The sequence below is a fragment of the Athene cunicularia genome, assembly GCF_003259725.1.
Source record: "Athene cunicularia isolate RWA chromosome 12 unlocalized genomic scaffold, athCun1 chr12_part1, whole genome shotgun sequence".
In the NCBI taxonomy this organism is placed as follows: Eukaryota; Metazoa; Chordata; class Aves; order Strigiformes; family Strigidae; genus Athene; species Athene cunicularia.
Window position 1 is genome coordinate 13,775,979 of NW_020799116.1, and position 14,419 is coordinate 13,790,397.

Consider the following 14,419-nt stretch of genomic DNA (forward strand, 5'->3'; position numbering starts at 1 on the left):
AGACAGTCTTAGTGGAGCACTCAATGCTACATTAGCAAGTTTCAGTGTTTAATGAAGAAGTCATAACAATTGTCTGAATTGATTTAAAATTTATTTTTCAGTCCTCTCTTTATTCTCAAATCAATCAGTCTGCACAGTTCTTGCAGCTCATCACTAGGCCAGAGGGGAGAGGTCTCGGCGAGAGATTAGCACTTCTGAGCTGGGCAGGCGGCTCCGAGACCTACAGTAGCTGGGGCAGGGAGCAAAGCAGGCCTCGCAGGGCGCCCGCTCGCGCATGCGCACCGGCGGCGCTGGGCAGAGGGCGAGCTACCGCTAAAGCTCCTTTTTTTTTTTTTTTCCTTTTTAAATTAAAAATTATTGATGGTAAGTCCTGGCGAGTTCTACCGCAAGTTACACCTAACGCCCTCCAGCGTCCGCTCAGAGCCAGACGCACCAGCGTTCCCAGCGATCCCTCCCGCCGCCGCGCTGAAGGTTACCAGCACACTGCCCAGGCCGGCCAGAGAAATTCCTAATTAAAACCAAGTCTACAGTTCCCCCCTTCCAGTCAAGGGCAGCAATCACAGAAACCTGCCGAGGTCCAGATTGAACACTTACTTCATTGGTTTACTCACCACAACATGTCAGATATTTAAAATATATATTACACAGATACTAACTTTTCAGATGAAAAACAACACTAAAGCCGTTTTCCAAGAACGAACTTTTGCGTAAATACAGCAGAAGGCCAAGTGTTATGTGCCATCTGCATCCAGAGGATCTGCTGCCATACCCCTGTGACTACACACTGCTCAGTTTTGGCCAGTCTCCAGTTTCATGCAACTTGCACTTGAATTTACAATTAAAGGAGCAAAGCTAAAACACAAAACATGACTCTCTTGGTCTCTACCTTCCGGTAAATTTTTAAGGCGAGTTGCTCTAATTTTAGACCTGAGCTTTAATGATTAACATTTTGCAGCCAAAATCAACCTCATACTTGTTTTGGTTCAAGATCATTACACGAACAATAATGCACTTAATTCAAAGAGACTACAAAGTGTTCTAGGTCACAGGTCTATTTTTATTTGTCCTCCTTAGATATTTAACAGCTTTACATTAACTGGAAAAGCAGAGACCCGTGGGCTTAAAGCAGCGGCTCTAACAGAACTACAGACACCTACAGCATGCCCTGTAGGTAATGATATTGATTGAATTAAACTAAACTGTTTAAAGAAACAACATATCGATCACCTGAACTCTATCTCCTGGAATGTTTACCTGCACCTAAGGATAATAGATCAATAGAGTTTTACTCACTACACATCAGTTAGCTTTTTTCCCACTCTCTTTCAAGAGCCTTAGCTGACAAAAAGTTACCAGCTTTTATTTTTAGTGAATTATTTAATACAGAAAACAATACTCAGGCTCTCTCTGCAAGAATATGTAAATTTGATTCTGGAATAATATTTCCCAGAAACAATACTCTCTTCTGATATTCTATTTATATTTTAAGATTAGAGTAAAACCAGTAAACTTTCCATCTCTATTTGCACTACTTCCCTAGTATTTTTCACAAGGCAGCTACTGCATCCCCAGAGAAGTTTCTCATCGACCTCAACATCAACAGCTTGACAACGTGAAGACACACAGGTAAACCGCTCCCTGTTCCACGCAGGACACAAGCCCGGTCCAAAAGCCTATTTAACTACGACCAAGCAGAGCCACGCTGTGGTGCCCAGGCCTGACCTGGAGCACCGGGCGGCACAACCCGTCCCGCAACCGCCGCCGGCAGAAGGTGGCACTGTTAGTGCTTTAGTCACAGATCGGTTCGACGGCTCCCCACAGTACCACCCACACCACTCAGGGCCATGCTACTCCTCACGTAAGGCGGCTTACCAGCAGGTATGTAACATACCTCCACCTTTCCCCAAACGCACACCTAGCAAGCCACATCAGCTCCCGGGTAAGTCGTTCCTTCCATTTCCTATTAGAGAAATCTTAAGTCTGTATAACGCACCAGTAATTTTACAAGTCTCAAAAGTTTTCATCTGGATTTCCTAGAGCAAACAATGTCTCCAGTCTTCTGGAATTTCCCAGGAAAAGCTAGAAGAGTGCTGACTTTCACTGGGAGGCACAGTTACATGATCTCGTGGTGACAAAGTTTTGCACTGGCACAGCCACTTTTAACAGCATCACAGTACATCAGCATTACAGGAGTCACCCTTTCCAAGACAGCATTACCATCCCGTGGCTGCCTTCCTAATTACCCTGATGCAGAGACACTGACTGGGAGCTGCAGCATTTGAAACTAAGAAAGCACCTTGCAACATCCCTTAACCTCAAACACCTCATTAGTCCTAGTCCCACTGCATCAGTTGCATCAGGAGTTAAACCTACAAATGTTTACGCTATAGAAATGACTAGCAAAAAGAACCTCCAACACAGACAGTGCCCAACACCTTGTTTACCCAACACATCTCCAGGGAGCTCATTAGTAGCAGCTCAACTTGTTTGCTTTCATATATACCCAAGTGGTCTGGACAATACTTGCATGTGGTGCACCACATTCACTCATCAATGGAACTGCCAAAGCACAATTGGACAAGACTACTCACACTACTGTTTCCTGAAAAAGTAAGATCTGGCAGCACATTACACAGTCTAATTTCCCATTGGAGGGATAACAAAGCAAGGTTTTCATAGCTCTGATATTATAAAAGTATCAGTTATTAAATGTTTAGGTTGTGAGGGGTTTTAAAAGAGAGAAATATACCTAATCGAACACAGTGTATCCAGTCTGCATGACCACAAGGCAAATGTGAATCTGCCAGAGATAAAAGGAGAAACTCACACAAGTGAAGAGTTTACTGTGCCTGCATTACTAAGCTCCCCTCCTGTTTCTATCTTCCAAAACCACAGCACAACTCCCACATGTTCTGCTCCTACTATGAGATTTCTGTAGTATGTGGTCCTGCTGAAAAGGCTGTAACAATACAGCTATGCAGTGTAGAGCTGCGTGCAAGAGGACTGCTGAACAGTGTCAGCAAGGAGTTCCTTGCTATAAAGCCTTTAACCAAGCTCTTTCATTGTGCAAAGCTATTTACTGCATTCTTATAAACCTATAATGCATATATGATTTGAATAGAGCAACAGCACTCAAGAAGGCAGCAGCAAGCCCACACAATCTTGTCAGTAATTTATATTTTAATGAATCCAGGTTTTAGTTTGCACTTTGAACAATTAATGTGTTTTAGCCTGTCAAGATAAACAGCACTTGTTTACCTAGTATATTGTTTGCTTTCAGCCAATGGAGTTGTTCTCACTCAAAAAAAAAAAATCTGAGTAAGATCTTAAGGGTTTTTTGCTGCATGCTTTAACATTACCACTACAAACAATCAGGATTTGTTTGTCATTTTGGCTCTACTTAATATTGCGAATCTTGCCACTTAGATTAACAAACGGATCCGAAGCACAACTGCCCTGCCCATCAGAAATGCTTTGCACTGTTTCATTTATAAATACCTTACTTCCATAAAACCTTACTTCCATAAACAACCTCGTAAGTATGGTTGCACTTTCTTAGAAATAAAAACTGACCTAAGACCAGCAGCTTCAAGTGGCACGGTTGTTGACCAGAGTAAGCACAATGCAGTTCTTCACTGCCTTTCCTCTGATCCTACACTTGGTTTGTTTTCAATGTTCTTGAGCAAGAAAAAGCACAAAACAGCTGTTTTTAGGCAGTTTTCCCAGATACCAAACACAGGCTCAGTGTACCCTGCCCTTTTCCTCCTACGTGCTTTTAAGTACCTTTGGCCAAGATCTTTTTTTCAAAGGACACATCAGCCAAAAAAAGTAGATGTACTATTCCTTCACGTGTCAAGCATTTTAAAAGAAAAATCTGACATGGAAGCAAATAAAAACTTGTCTAGACATAATAACAATAGCTTAAGCAATGTCATTCTTACAGTAAACAGCAGATGATATTTAAAACCCAAATCTGTAAAAGAGAAGTGGCACTTCAGACATTTTATTGTCATTCACATGTGACAGTGACCATCAAAAGGATACTGCAATGCACTCATGTATTCAGACTTTTAATATTAATCTCAGGTGACTGCGTTCTTTGGAAGGCATTTCATGTCATTACCAATTCTCGACTTAGTCCCACACATAATTGCATTAACGAACACATCCTCTGGAGAGCACAGCTCTCAATTAAACAGCAGCTCATTCCTTCATAACAATCTCAAAAATAATACATCTTTCCAAAACTTTGTTAATAGTAGAATTACTGATACAGAGCTGCCCTACCAACCAATCTGTTAAAACTGGGTTCTGTCAAGTGTAGGCTTTTACTTTGGGTGGTCAATAACTGTAGCTCCAAATAGCCATAAATCAGCTTTACAGTGACAGGAATAGCAAGGCAGAAAAGCTTTCTGCCTGTCCTTTTCTCAGTTCACTGGGTAGTGCGAAGAGGAAGCTGATGGGTGGGATAGCTACCTGCAGACCTGCTCCAAGACTCTATAACCCTGCCGAATCAAAACTAAGCTCCTTCCCAAGGTTCCAAGGAAACAGAGGAATGGCACAGTCAGCCAACAGGAGAAAAAGAGTATTAGTGACCCACTGGAGAAGTCGAAAAGAAAGCTACTTCAACACAAAAAACAGGAAGAAATGAGTAACAGCTGAGAAAGGACTAATATCAATGTGGAAAGTGCATGATTGTGAGAGCCCACCACCTGTTTCATGCACAAATTGAAAAAGTACATCAGGTCTGAGTTGGTAAGTAATTACAATGCTCACAAAGAACAACCCTTCACAACTGCAGCAGAATAAACACACTTTAAGAACCTACAGTACACCTATCAAACTGGAATAGTTATGGGAATTTTATATGTCCTTACATGACCAAGCTACATGTTCTGTTACTAGTATTCTGTAACTTTACAAATAGCAAGGTACATTCCTTGAATCAAAGAACTACAAAGCAGAGGATCCCACATCAAAATATTAAAAACATTAGATATGTTAAATATGCCCAGGCTCAAAGTTCTTGCAAAACTTGTGATGCCTTTTGATAAAAACCAATGCCATTGCTCTACACATAACACTATTTTATTAGCAAATTTGCCCAGTCTAACATTGGAAACAAACTGCTTCTAACACTCACTTCAGCTGCTGCTTGGCTAATGAAGTGAAGTTACTCTGGCATGCTCTGCTCCAGAAGTCCTTGAGACTGGAATGGAGATACTAAATCCTCTAGTGTCTAGTCAGCTGCCTTCAAAGAGTATCAGAGATATATAATTACATTTTTAAAGATGAACTGCATATAGATTAGGAAGGAAGCCCTCTACAATAGATGTTTCTCATTCTTAATGGACAAAAGACCACCGCATTAATTTATCACAACTGTTTTAATAGATTTCTTACTTGGAGGATGTACTATACATCTAAATATAATGCAAGTCCCACACTAGGATGCTTCTGAAGCCTCCTATATATTCAGTAGTAACAATTTAACTAAATATAAGCAATAAAAGCTATAGTTTCTAACTTTTTTTCTCATTAAGGTAGAAATGCAGAACCTGTGTAATAATGTACTCACATGAATCCTATGGTTTTGGAAAAAGCCTAAGAGAAGCCTGAAATTCTGCATAATTGAAGGAAGCAAACACTTATTTTATTCTGATAACTAATTTTAAAGAAAAAGTTTATCTTCAGTACAAGAGTACATTGACATTGTTGATCTTCAGCTTAAAACAGTCCCCTAAATGGTAAGTAAAGCAAATTTAATACAGGAGACTTAATAGCTTTCAACATCATGGAGAGAAGGGGGGCACTTCCACAGCATCAAGTGGGGGAAGGACATCACACAGGTAAGCATATTGCTTTTTAGTCCTCTGATTTTTGGTTTTCCCTAAATGTAGGAACAAAATACAACACAAGGTAGCAACATGCTGTAGCTCTTTGCAACATTCACTAAGAAATTTGGCTATTGTCTAGAAATACCCAGACCCATAAAGTATTGAACATACTTGAAAAGAGTAGGAAGAAAGCCCTTCTTTTTTTGTTAAGTATAACTGTAAACCAAGTGGCTGTGATAGAAAAAAAAAAAAAAAGATGCTGAGCTGTAAGTTTCTACACAAGTCAAGGTTATTTAAGCTCTTCTACAGCAAATCAATGTAATGATCATTATTAAGTTATCTCCACATGACTTGTACTCAGATATGAGTAAGCATGAGGTTTTGTAAAAATACCCAGCAGGAAGACTTGCAAATCCAAGAGTAAAATACCAACTCCTCCACACCTACATATTGAGACTACACGTGCATTTCTTTTCCAAGGAGAAATACTTTTGCTATAGCCTTCACTGGTAAATCATGAGGGTGATGGGAGTCAGGCACTGTAGTGATGAGTCTATCATAACCACCTACAGACACAACAAGCCTAAAAAGAGCACATTCTACTCGGTGAATGTAGGGTGCCTTGGCTAGACCAATAAAAGAAACCACCTGTGCTTGTTAAAAGTGCTGATATTCTCTCTGTCCTTATTAAATGGCTGGTAATTGCAGCACCACATAACTTCTCCAGTTAAGAAGGAAAAAAAAAATTCCTTGAATGAATTTACTTAATCACAAAAAACAGACTGACTCTAAGAACCCTGAATAACACATGAACTCATGCACAAAGTTTCTACAAAACATGTTTGCAAAACTCTTTGGGAATGTGACAGAGCTAACTGGAGAGCAGTCTTGGCCCATCAAGGTAGAATGCTAATCCTATTTTTAACATTAGACTGTGAACAAAAGATTCCCAGCAAGAAAGAACACATGCTTATTATTGGGTAGAAAGTATCTTATTAATCAGTTCAATAAATTAAAGCAACAGCCCTTATCCTCCTCCACACCAATTACAGGAACTCCCTGTATCAAGTTGTATACATTTTTCTTGCTGTATTATTGGAGGAATTTGACAATAAAATTGAGTAACATCCACTGGGATTAGGTTTTAAGAAAATTTTATGCTCTGTGCCAGAGCTCATTTATCACTGGCACATGACAAGCCAAACAGAGCTGAAATAGTATTTAGTTTTTTTTAAAAATGTTCCCAACATTTTGGTAAACATTTAACATCTCTTCAAAACCACTAAATATTTTTTAAAAAATTCTTAGGCAGTTTAAAACTACAGAAAAGCATTCTGAAATGCCCTAGGTTCTTCTGAGGACCTCAAGGTCAGAAATGTTACACCTAAAGGTACTACTTCTCCAGACCTTTTTTCCCCTCCACTGAAAGAGAGGAAGGACAGTGTAACACTGGCTACAATGGCAAAGGACCCCCAAGTGCTACATTTAAGGTCCTCTTCTGCTATGAACTTCTCAAGACTGTAAGACAGCACCCTTAGAAAACCTTTTCTTTGTAAAAAGAGCATCAGGCCTTTTCTATCTAGTAAGAATTTTGTCTATAATATAGAAATTAAGACTATGCACTGAGATGCTCAAAAATGTATAGAAAGATGCACTCAGCACAAAACTTTTTTTTAAACTAGCAACATATGTTTATGCTATCTCCTTTTACTTGCTAAACATGGAGTTATAGTTTTGTCTTCCTTTAAATATAACCCAAAGAGAGCAGTAGTTACTATGAGAAATAAACACTGTCATACAGGTTAAGACATTTATTTACACCTGTAAATTTAACACTACAGCTGAAGAGCCACCTCTGTAGCAAATACCAAAAAGACTTTTGAATACAAGTTTTACAGATTAAACTGAGAAATACAGAACATTAAGCACAACATATCAAGGGAGCAAACTATAAACAAAAAAATCTGAAGTTGTGTTATGTCCTGTTATTGTTCTTCATACACAGTCATTACCCCTATCTTCCTTAAACCAGCTCTACATTACCAGGAGAAACCCAGTTCCCTAATCCTTTTGTCTGGGAAAGCCAGGCAAGTAACCAAGGTGGTCTCCAAGAGCTTCTAGCTTTCTCTTAACAGAAGCATGCAGAGCAGACCCCCAGTTGCAATTTCTTAAACCTCGGTGAGGAGGTTATGTGCTCAGTACAACTAATATTTCAAGATTCCAAAGACCAACAGCTTTCAGCTTTCCCTACACTATTTGTCATCTGTAAATTTAAGAGCCACCTACACAAAGCGCTGGAGAAATGCCAGCGGTTTACTTCTCAAGTAAAGCTATTTTATCTGCCTAGAACTAAAATAAAGCCAAGTTACAGGTTACTAAGCATATTCAGCCAGAAAAGAGCATGCAATTCTGTCCTATGCAGTTTTTTCCTGGGATTGTGTAATTTAAGAACTAGCCTCTTTTCCAAGTAAAAATACCATGGAAACTTAAGAAACCTGAACCACCAAAACTAAGCTACTTAAACTTCCTATTTAGAAACTGATCCATCTTAAAACAGTATCTGGCACCAGCAGCTAAAAAGACCAGTTGCTACAAAAAGACAATACTGCTCTTTGTCGTTGAGAAACCAAAAGAGCACTCAGCTTTTAATCTTCTGAAAATATGACAGCAAGAGCTAAATTGTGTGGATTACACACATGAAAGTGTTATTCAAGATACCAAAACCTCCAGAAATTCCAACATTAAGATCAAAATAAATCCAAGGCCATGCATTTCACATTACCGTGAATTTAGCATTCTGGGAATGATATTTCTAGGCACTCAATAAAAGAACATGGTACCTTTGTGACTGGCCCTTGAGTTGTGACCAATTTGCCATATACAAGAAGTTGCTCAAGAGGACAACTGTCAAGTCTTGTTCAAAGATCACATTAATTTAACTACACAAAGCTCTTCTCTGTCTGTATTCCCTTCAGAAATCCTAGTCCCTAAAACTTTTTAAACCATAAGCACTAGTGGCCTACAGGACAAGATTGTTAAATTTTTTAGATGCCAAAATCCTACAATCCAGTCTAACTCCTTAAGCAAAAATTTCCAGAGGAGCACAAAGTAACGATAATCTATAAATAAACTATTACAGGAAGAATGGTGCCCAAAATGCAGTTACGTATTTCGTGCATCCCATTTATGTGTATATTCATCTATACCATCAACATACTGCAAATGAAGACATTTACTAACTTTTTGTAGAAAATAGTTAAAAAGTAGCCCAGAAGGAGAGAGTCAGAGTTGACATGCCCATCCATCCACATTTTTAACTAATTCTTCAAGTGCAGGTTCTGAAACTTTACTTCTGATGATCATGATAGATGAAGATTTTGCTCCAGGACAGCTCAAGTCCATAAGATGCATTTAACATATCTTTTAAAATTGTATTTCTGTTTCAAAACATTTCAAACTACTGAAAACACATCTTAAATCAGGTAACACAACACAGACTTGCATCTTAAAAGGAAGAGTTTGTATGATTCAGTGACTTCTGCATGTTCCTTCCCTAAAAAGAGTTAGGATCCAGTTATTTTCCTAAAACCTTGAACATACAGCTCCTTCCAAGATGACTGAGCAACTACAGAAGTTTAAACCCCCAAAACATTAAAAAAATTTCACTCTGCTTCTTGCTAAACTGCAGCAGACTGGACTTGAGCAAGTATGACCAAGAGAGGAGTCTTACAAGACAGACTCTGATGTGGCACAACAAAACCAAAGGGAAGGTTGTGAATGCTTCTCCTGGTAAGTGTAACTCATTACAAGCACATTTTCTCCCCAGTAAAAGGGACAAGGACATTTTGTACAAGCACACCTGCACAGTACTTCAAAATGCCTTTTTAAAAAAATTATTATTTACATATTTCATGTTTTATCTTTCAGTGATCTCATAGTACACCATCTGGGGCCAATTACAGGCTCACCATAATAATCACTGTCAAAGAACTAATCCATTTTAATCTCATACAGTTTACATATTCAAACAGCAGTAGAAACCACTTGAAAAAATTCTTATCAATTTCAGCAATCTATAAAAGGAAGCTTTTGCAGGAGCTTGGCTGTATTGCTCTCATCCCCCACAGGCTGAAATACATTTAATAATGCAAAAGAACTAGCTAGTCTTATTAGCCCTGGTAATGGGAAACAATTATAGTAAGTTAGTAAGCTAAGAAGTTTATTCCCTTAAACACATCTGTTGATGTACAGAAAATTTTTATACCAGCCAGTGACTCTAGAGCACAAGCAAGTGTAGTCTGCACAACTAACCAAAAAGGGAAGACTCAGACAGGATGATTGCCAAAAACCTATTTTCTCTTCAAAAACCTGCAATATAGCACCACCATTCACACTGTGCTCATGGTCCAATTCTGTGTTTCTGAAAAACAGCATAGTGTCAGGAAAAAAAAACAAAACCAAGAAGTCAAGCTTATGAAAGATCATTTTCTTTTTTGGAAGCAAACTGTGTGTAGTGAAGTTAAATCATTATTTGCACTTTAAAACAAATAACCATTCAGAATTTATGTTTAAATAAATGAAAGGTTTTGTTTCAACAGAACAATTGGAAGACAGTCCTCCTCTCACCACACAACTCTCTGCAGTTCAATCAGCATTTACTTCATTTACCCCTCACCCTTGAGACTACTTATTTCCATGAATTCTGAAATGATTCTCCAAACCATTTTGTTCCATTCTCATCTAGAACTATACCCTCAACTTCAATATTCATAGATGTCTCTTCAAAAACTGACTGGATCTGTTAAGCTAGATTCAAATTTTTCTCCTTAAGTTAGCTTGAACAGATTCCCAGCTACAGTGCTAGTTATAGCCATATGAACCCACCAATTTAACTCCAGTTAAACTGAATCAACCTTCTGAAATAGCTAAACACCTCAGAGACATCAAGATGATGCCTATCAGCAGTTTCACTTCTCATCTTTGTTCCAAAGAACTACATTAATCTAATTGACGTCACCATTAAAAAAAAATCAATTGCCATCACATTATCCCCATCTATCCAAAACATAAGGCAAATAAATTACTGTTCTTCTGGAAAAAAATGTATGAAAAAGGAAAAGAGCAAATGTTAAAGAAAGAGGTCATCTTCAATAAGCATGAAATTAGATAGCACGCACAATTCCTGATAAGGTTTCAGGCACTGCAGAAAATTTCTGCATCACAGCACTGCACAGCTATTTGGGTACACTCAAAGCCCTCTGTGCATCAAGAAAATAAAATCAACATTTTCACTGTGTTCATTCTAACAGAGATTGTCATAAACTCCTCAAACTTCTAAGCGTGATTTTCTAGGGAATAATAGCCTAAATAATTGTATCTTCTGTCTTGAGCTTGTTCACTATAAATCTCAACAACATGGGTCATCACTAACCAGTTTCAGCAAGTCATTCAATTTTTTTCTGTTCCTTTCAACTTTTTGGATGTCAACACAGCAGCACAGAAGACAGGGACCAAGTGAGGCAGTACAACTAAAAGGCTACTCCATGAATTCAGTACCAACCTGCTCTGTTTGGCTATTAACTGGCTGATGAGTATGTACACAGCTCCAAACCAGCCACCACCTGTCCTGTCTCTTGCTCAACCATTCATCACGGCACATGCAGAGTTTGTCTTCATAAAGCAAGACCTCAGTGGACAAACCCATTTTATGCACAATCCTTTCCTTTTCCAGTAAAACAATGCAAAACTGGGCACTAATTGGTTCCAACTATCTCAAATAGACAGTCCTCCATATATACACACCAGCAATCCAGACACAGGGTCAGCAAAGACAGCAGGTTAAGTATCTGATAACCAGTAGAGTGAATGAGTACTTTCTGTATCTATTGCGAAGATTATCATTACTTTACATTAACACTGCCCACCTTTCTGAGACACAGTCAGGACTCCAAAGACTTAGTGCTACACTGCAAAAGATTTCAGTGATGATTTCAAGCTCCTAAACATCTGATTAAAAACAACCAATGTTAGACCTTCATTTGAAGAAACTATTTTGCTTGCATTTTGTCTTACAGTATTTCAGACTTTGCAGGAGGAGAAATTCCTAGCTACTTACTGCACATCATATTGTGTCATACCTCTTTTATGCAAAAGGCAGGAAGAAAGAATTATTTTGAAACAATATAGTTATTATGAAAGGCCCAAAAATTACATTGTAATGAGATATGTCTAACAAAAACTATTGAAATGCACATCTGCAGATATATCTTAAAACCCTAAAATGTTGCCTCTTAATATTTGAAAACTATCTCTATATTGTTTCAAAGATACAATAACCTTGGGCAAGAGAGAAAGCCAGATGAAAGAAATGGTGAGAGGAAAAATCCTCTCCCCGCAATGGAAAATTTTCATCTCTTCAAGCAAGGCAAAGAGATGCTCAGCCGGACCTGCGTTGCCTGGAGACCAACCGCAGCTTCTTGCCAACAGGGACGAGCTAAGCATCAGCAAATTCAACAACTGATAAGTGGATGAACTGAATGAGAGGTAGCAAGTTTTTTCCACAAGCCAGTGTAAAAACCTGATAGCTTACAGATAATGGTTCTAGCCCATGTTCTCTAGATACACAACAATTATTATGAATGTAAAATGTTAGCCTAATAAAGCTTCAAACTCCACTGTGCTTAGCTCTTACCTCCCCACACTTCTTGGTACAGCTAGAGCAGAAGAGCTCATTCAAGTCAAAATTTTTAGTCACAACTCGATTTCTGTGCTTTCGATCTTTTGATGCAGTATCTGAACTTTTGGAATATGTTCCTACCCATTAAACAAGTTCTGTGTTTAAGCATTGGTGCAGAAATATTAAGGAAACCAATGAACTACATCAAAAAGGAAGAAGCTACACCTCAGCTTTGTATTAAAAACCACATCAAATCATGTTTCACTTCAAAACCCTGCCTTTGCCCCTAGCCGTTCCCATCCGAAGTGCAGCTCCCCAGGCAGGACAGCATCAGAGGTGTTACCAAGGAGACACTTGTTTTGCCTATTGTGGATCTGCTCCCAAACTCGGGCAGGCACCGACTTGGCTGTGGGAGCAGTGCTCTTGACCCCCCAGAGAAACACCTCAGCTGTCTCCAGATTTCCAAACACCATCAGATGAGAATGGTCAAAAGTAACCGACTTTTAATACCAGCTACTCCAGAATTTCCCCAGACCATATCTAATTCAATTCACTGGAAGTATTCAGATAGTAAAAATTTAAGATTTTTAAGAGTGGCTTCTATTTCATTTATCCCTTTAGATACAACATCCTTGTGGGATTTATGTTGCTACTGAAGTAGGTCTTCCACCATCAACCTGACAGCATGCACTTCGCTGCCTCCACCTATTCCTAAACCAAAGGGGCAGAAATTTGTGTTCCTAGCACCACAGCTGACAGACTGAGACACCCTTTTAGTGGTCTTTTTCTTATCCTTTGAAAAAAAAAAACCCCATCCACTCCCTAACTCATCAGAGAATAATTAAAGTACCACCATACAGTGACCTGGCTGGAAGCCCATCCACTGACAGGCAGCAAGCAATTAAGTTTCTTTCTTTAACATCTTTTCTCATCCTGTTTTTCCAAAACTGCAGGCCTGACAAATCCAAAGCCTTTCTTGCAAGCAACTGGTAGTGAAAGAACTTCTGAGAGCATAAAACCCACCATTCATATGACGGACCACTACCCAGTTTTCCAGTTCCTTCTGAAATTACCATATGACATGGTTACAATGACTCTGATCTACCTTTCCTCAAGAAGAAACAGCAACATAAAGCTTACCTTACTTGTATGATGAAAGTACCACAGACAAGTTAACAGATTATTACTTCAGAAAGGTATAAACAGCAAGGACAGAAAAGGTAGGAAAATAAGCTTTTTAATTAAATGAATTAATATAAATTCATGAAAAGCTACCTGGCCAAGTTTAAGGTCTGAAATTTTTAGAAACCAGTAAATATGAATGGCTGTAATCCTTCCTTGAAATCCCAGGAGACAGAGCACTTAAGATTATTCTTTTTTTGAAGAAATTTTCCCGAATTCTGGAAGCTAAATCATTAAGTTCTTCCTCATTTAGTAACATAATCAAGAAAAAATAATAAGCTGGAAGATGCTAAACAGGCCAAAGGTAAACAAATTAATCAGTCCATTTTAAAAATACACATATTTGTGTGTGGATGCATGTGTAAATAAACCCAATTTCCATTCATTAATGTTATCAGAAATCCTGAAAATAGGCAAGTTAATTTCAACTTAAAGAGAATTTCACATTTTACAACTAGCTTTTATCTTATCTATAAGCAAAGATATGAGGAAAGATGACAAATCTTCTGCCTTTAAAAGCCAAAATAACCCTGACCTTGTTATACTCAAGTGTCATATTTGACCTGTTCTGCTATTGTTTCACTGCTGCATGTTAAGTAATGACCAATAACACATCATCTGACTGAGAAGCTAAACCAAACTCACATTAGCTTTTATGTTCCAGAACTAAACACTAAAGCAAAATTCTAATTACAGAATTTGACAAAGAACTGCCCCCTTATAT

General features: G+C 38.5%; 1 protein-coding gene across 1 annotated transcript in view; it reads right to left on the reverse strand.

The window, feature by feature from the left end:
* Positions 1 to 5,221, reverse strand: part of IP6K2 (inositol hexakisphosphate kinase 2) — a 12,749-nt gene extending 7,528 nt beyond the window's left edge. The window contains exon 1 of the mRNA XM_026857428.1: positions 5,144 to 5,221. The gene's annotated coding sequence lies outside the window, so the exon portion shown is untranslated. The remainder of the gene's footprint in view (positions 1 to 5,143) is intronic.
* Positions 5,222 to 14,419: the final 9,198 nt, after the last annotated feature.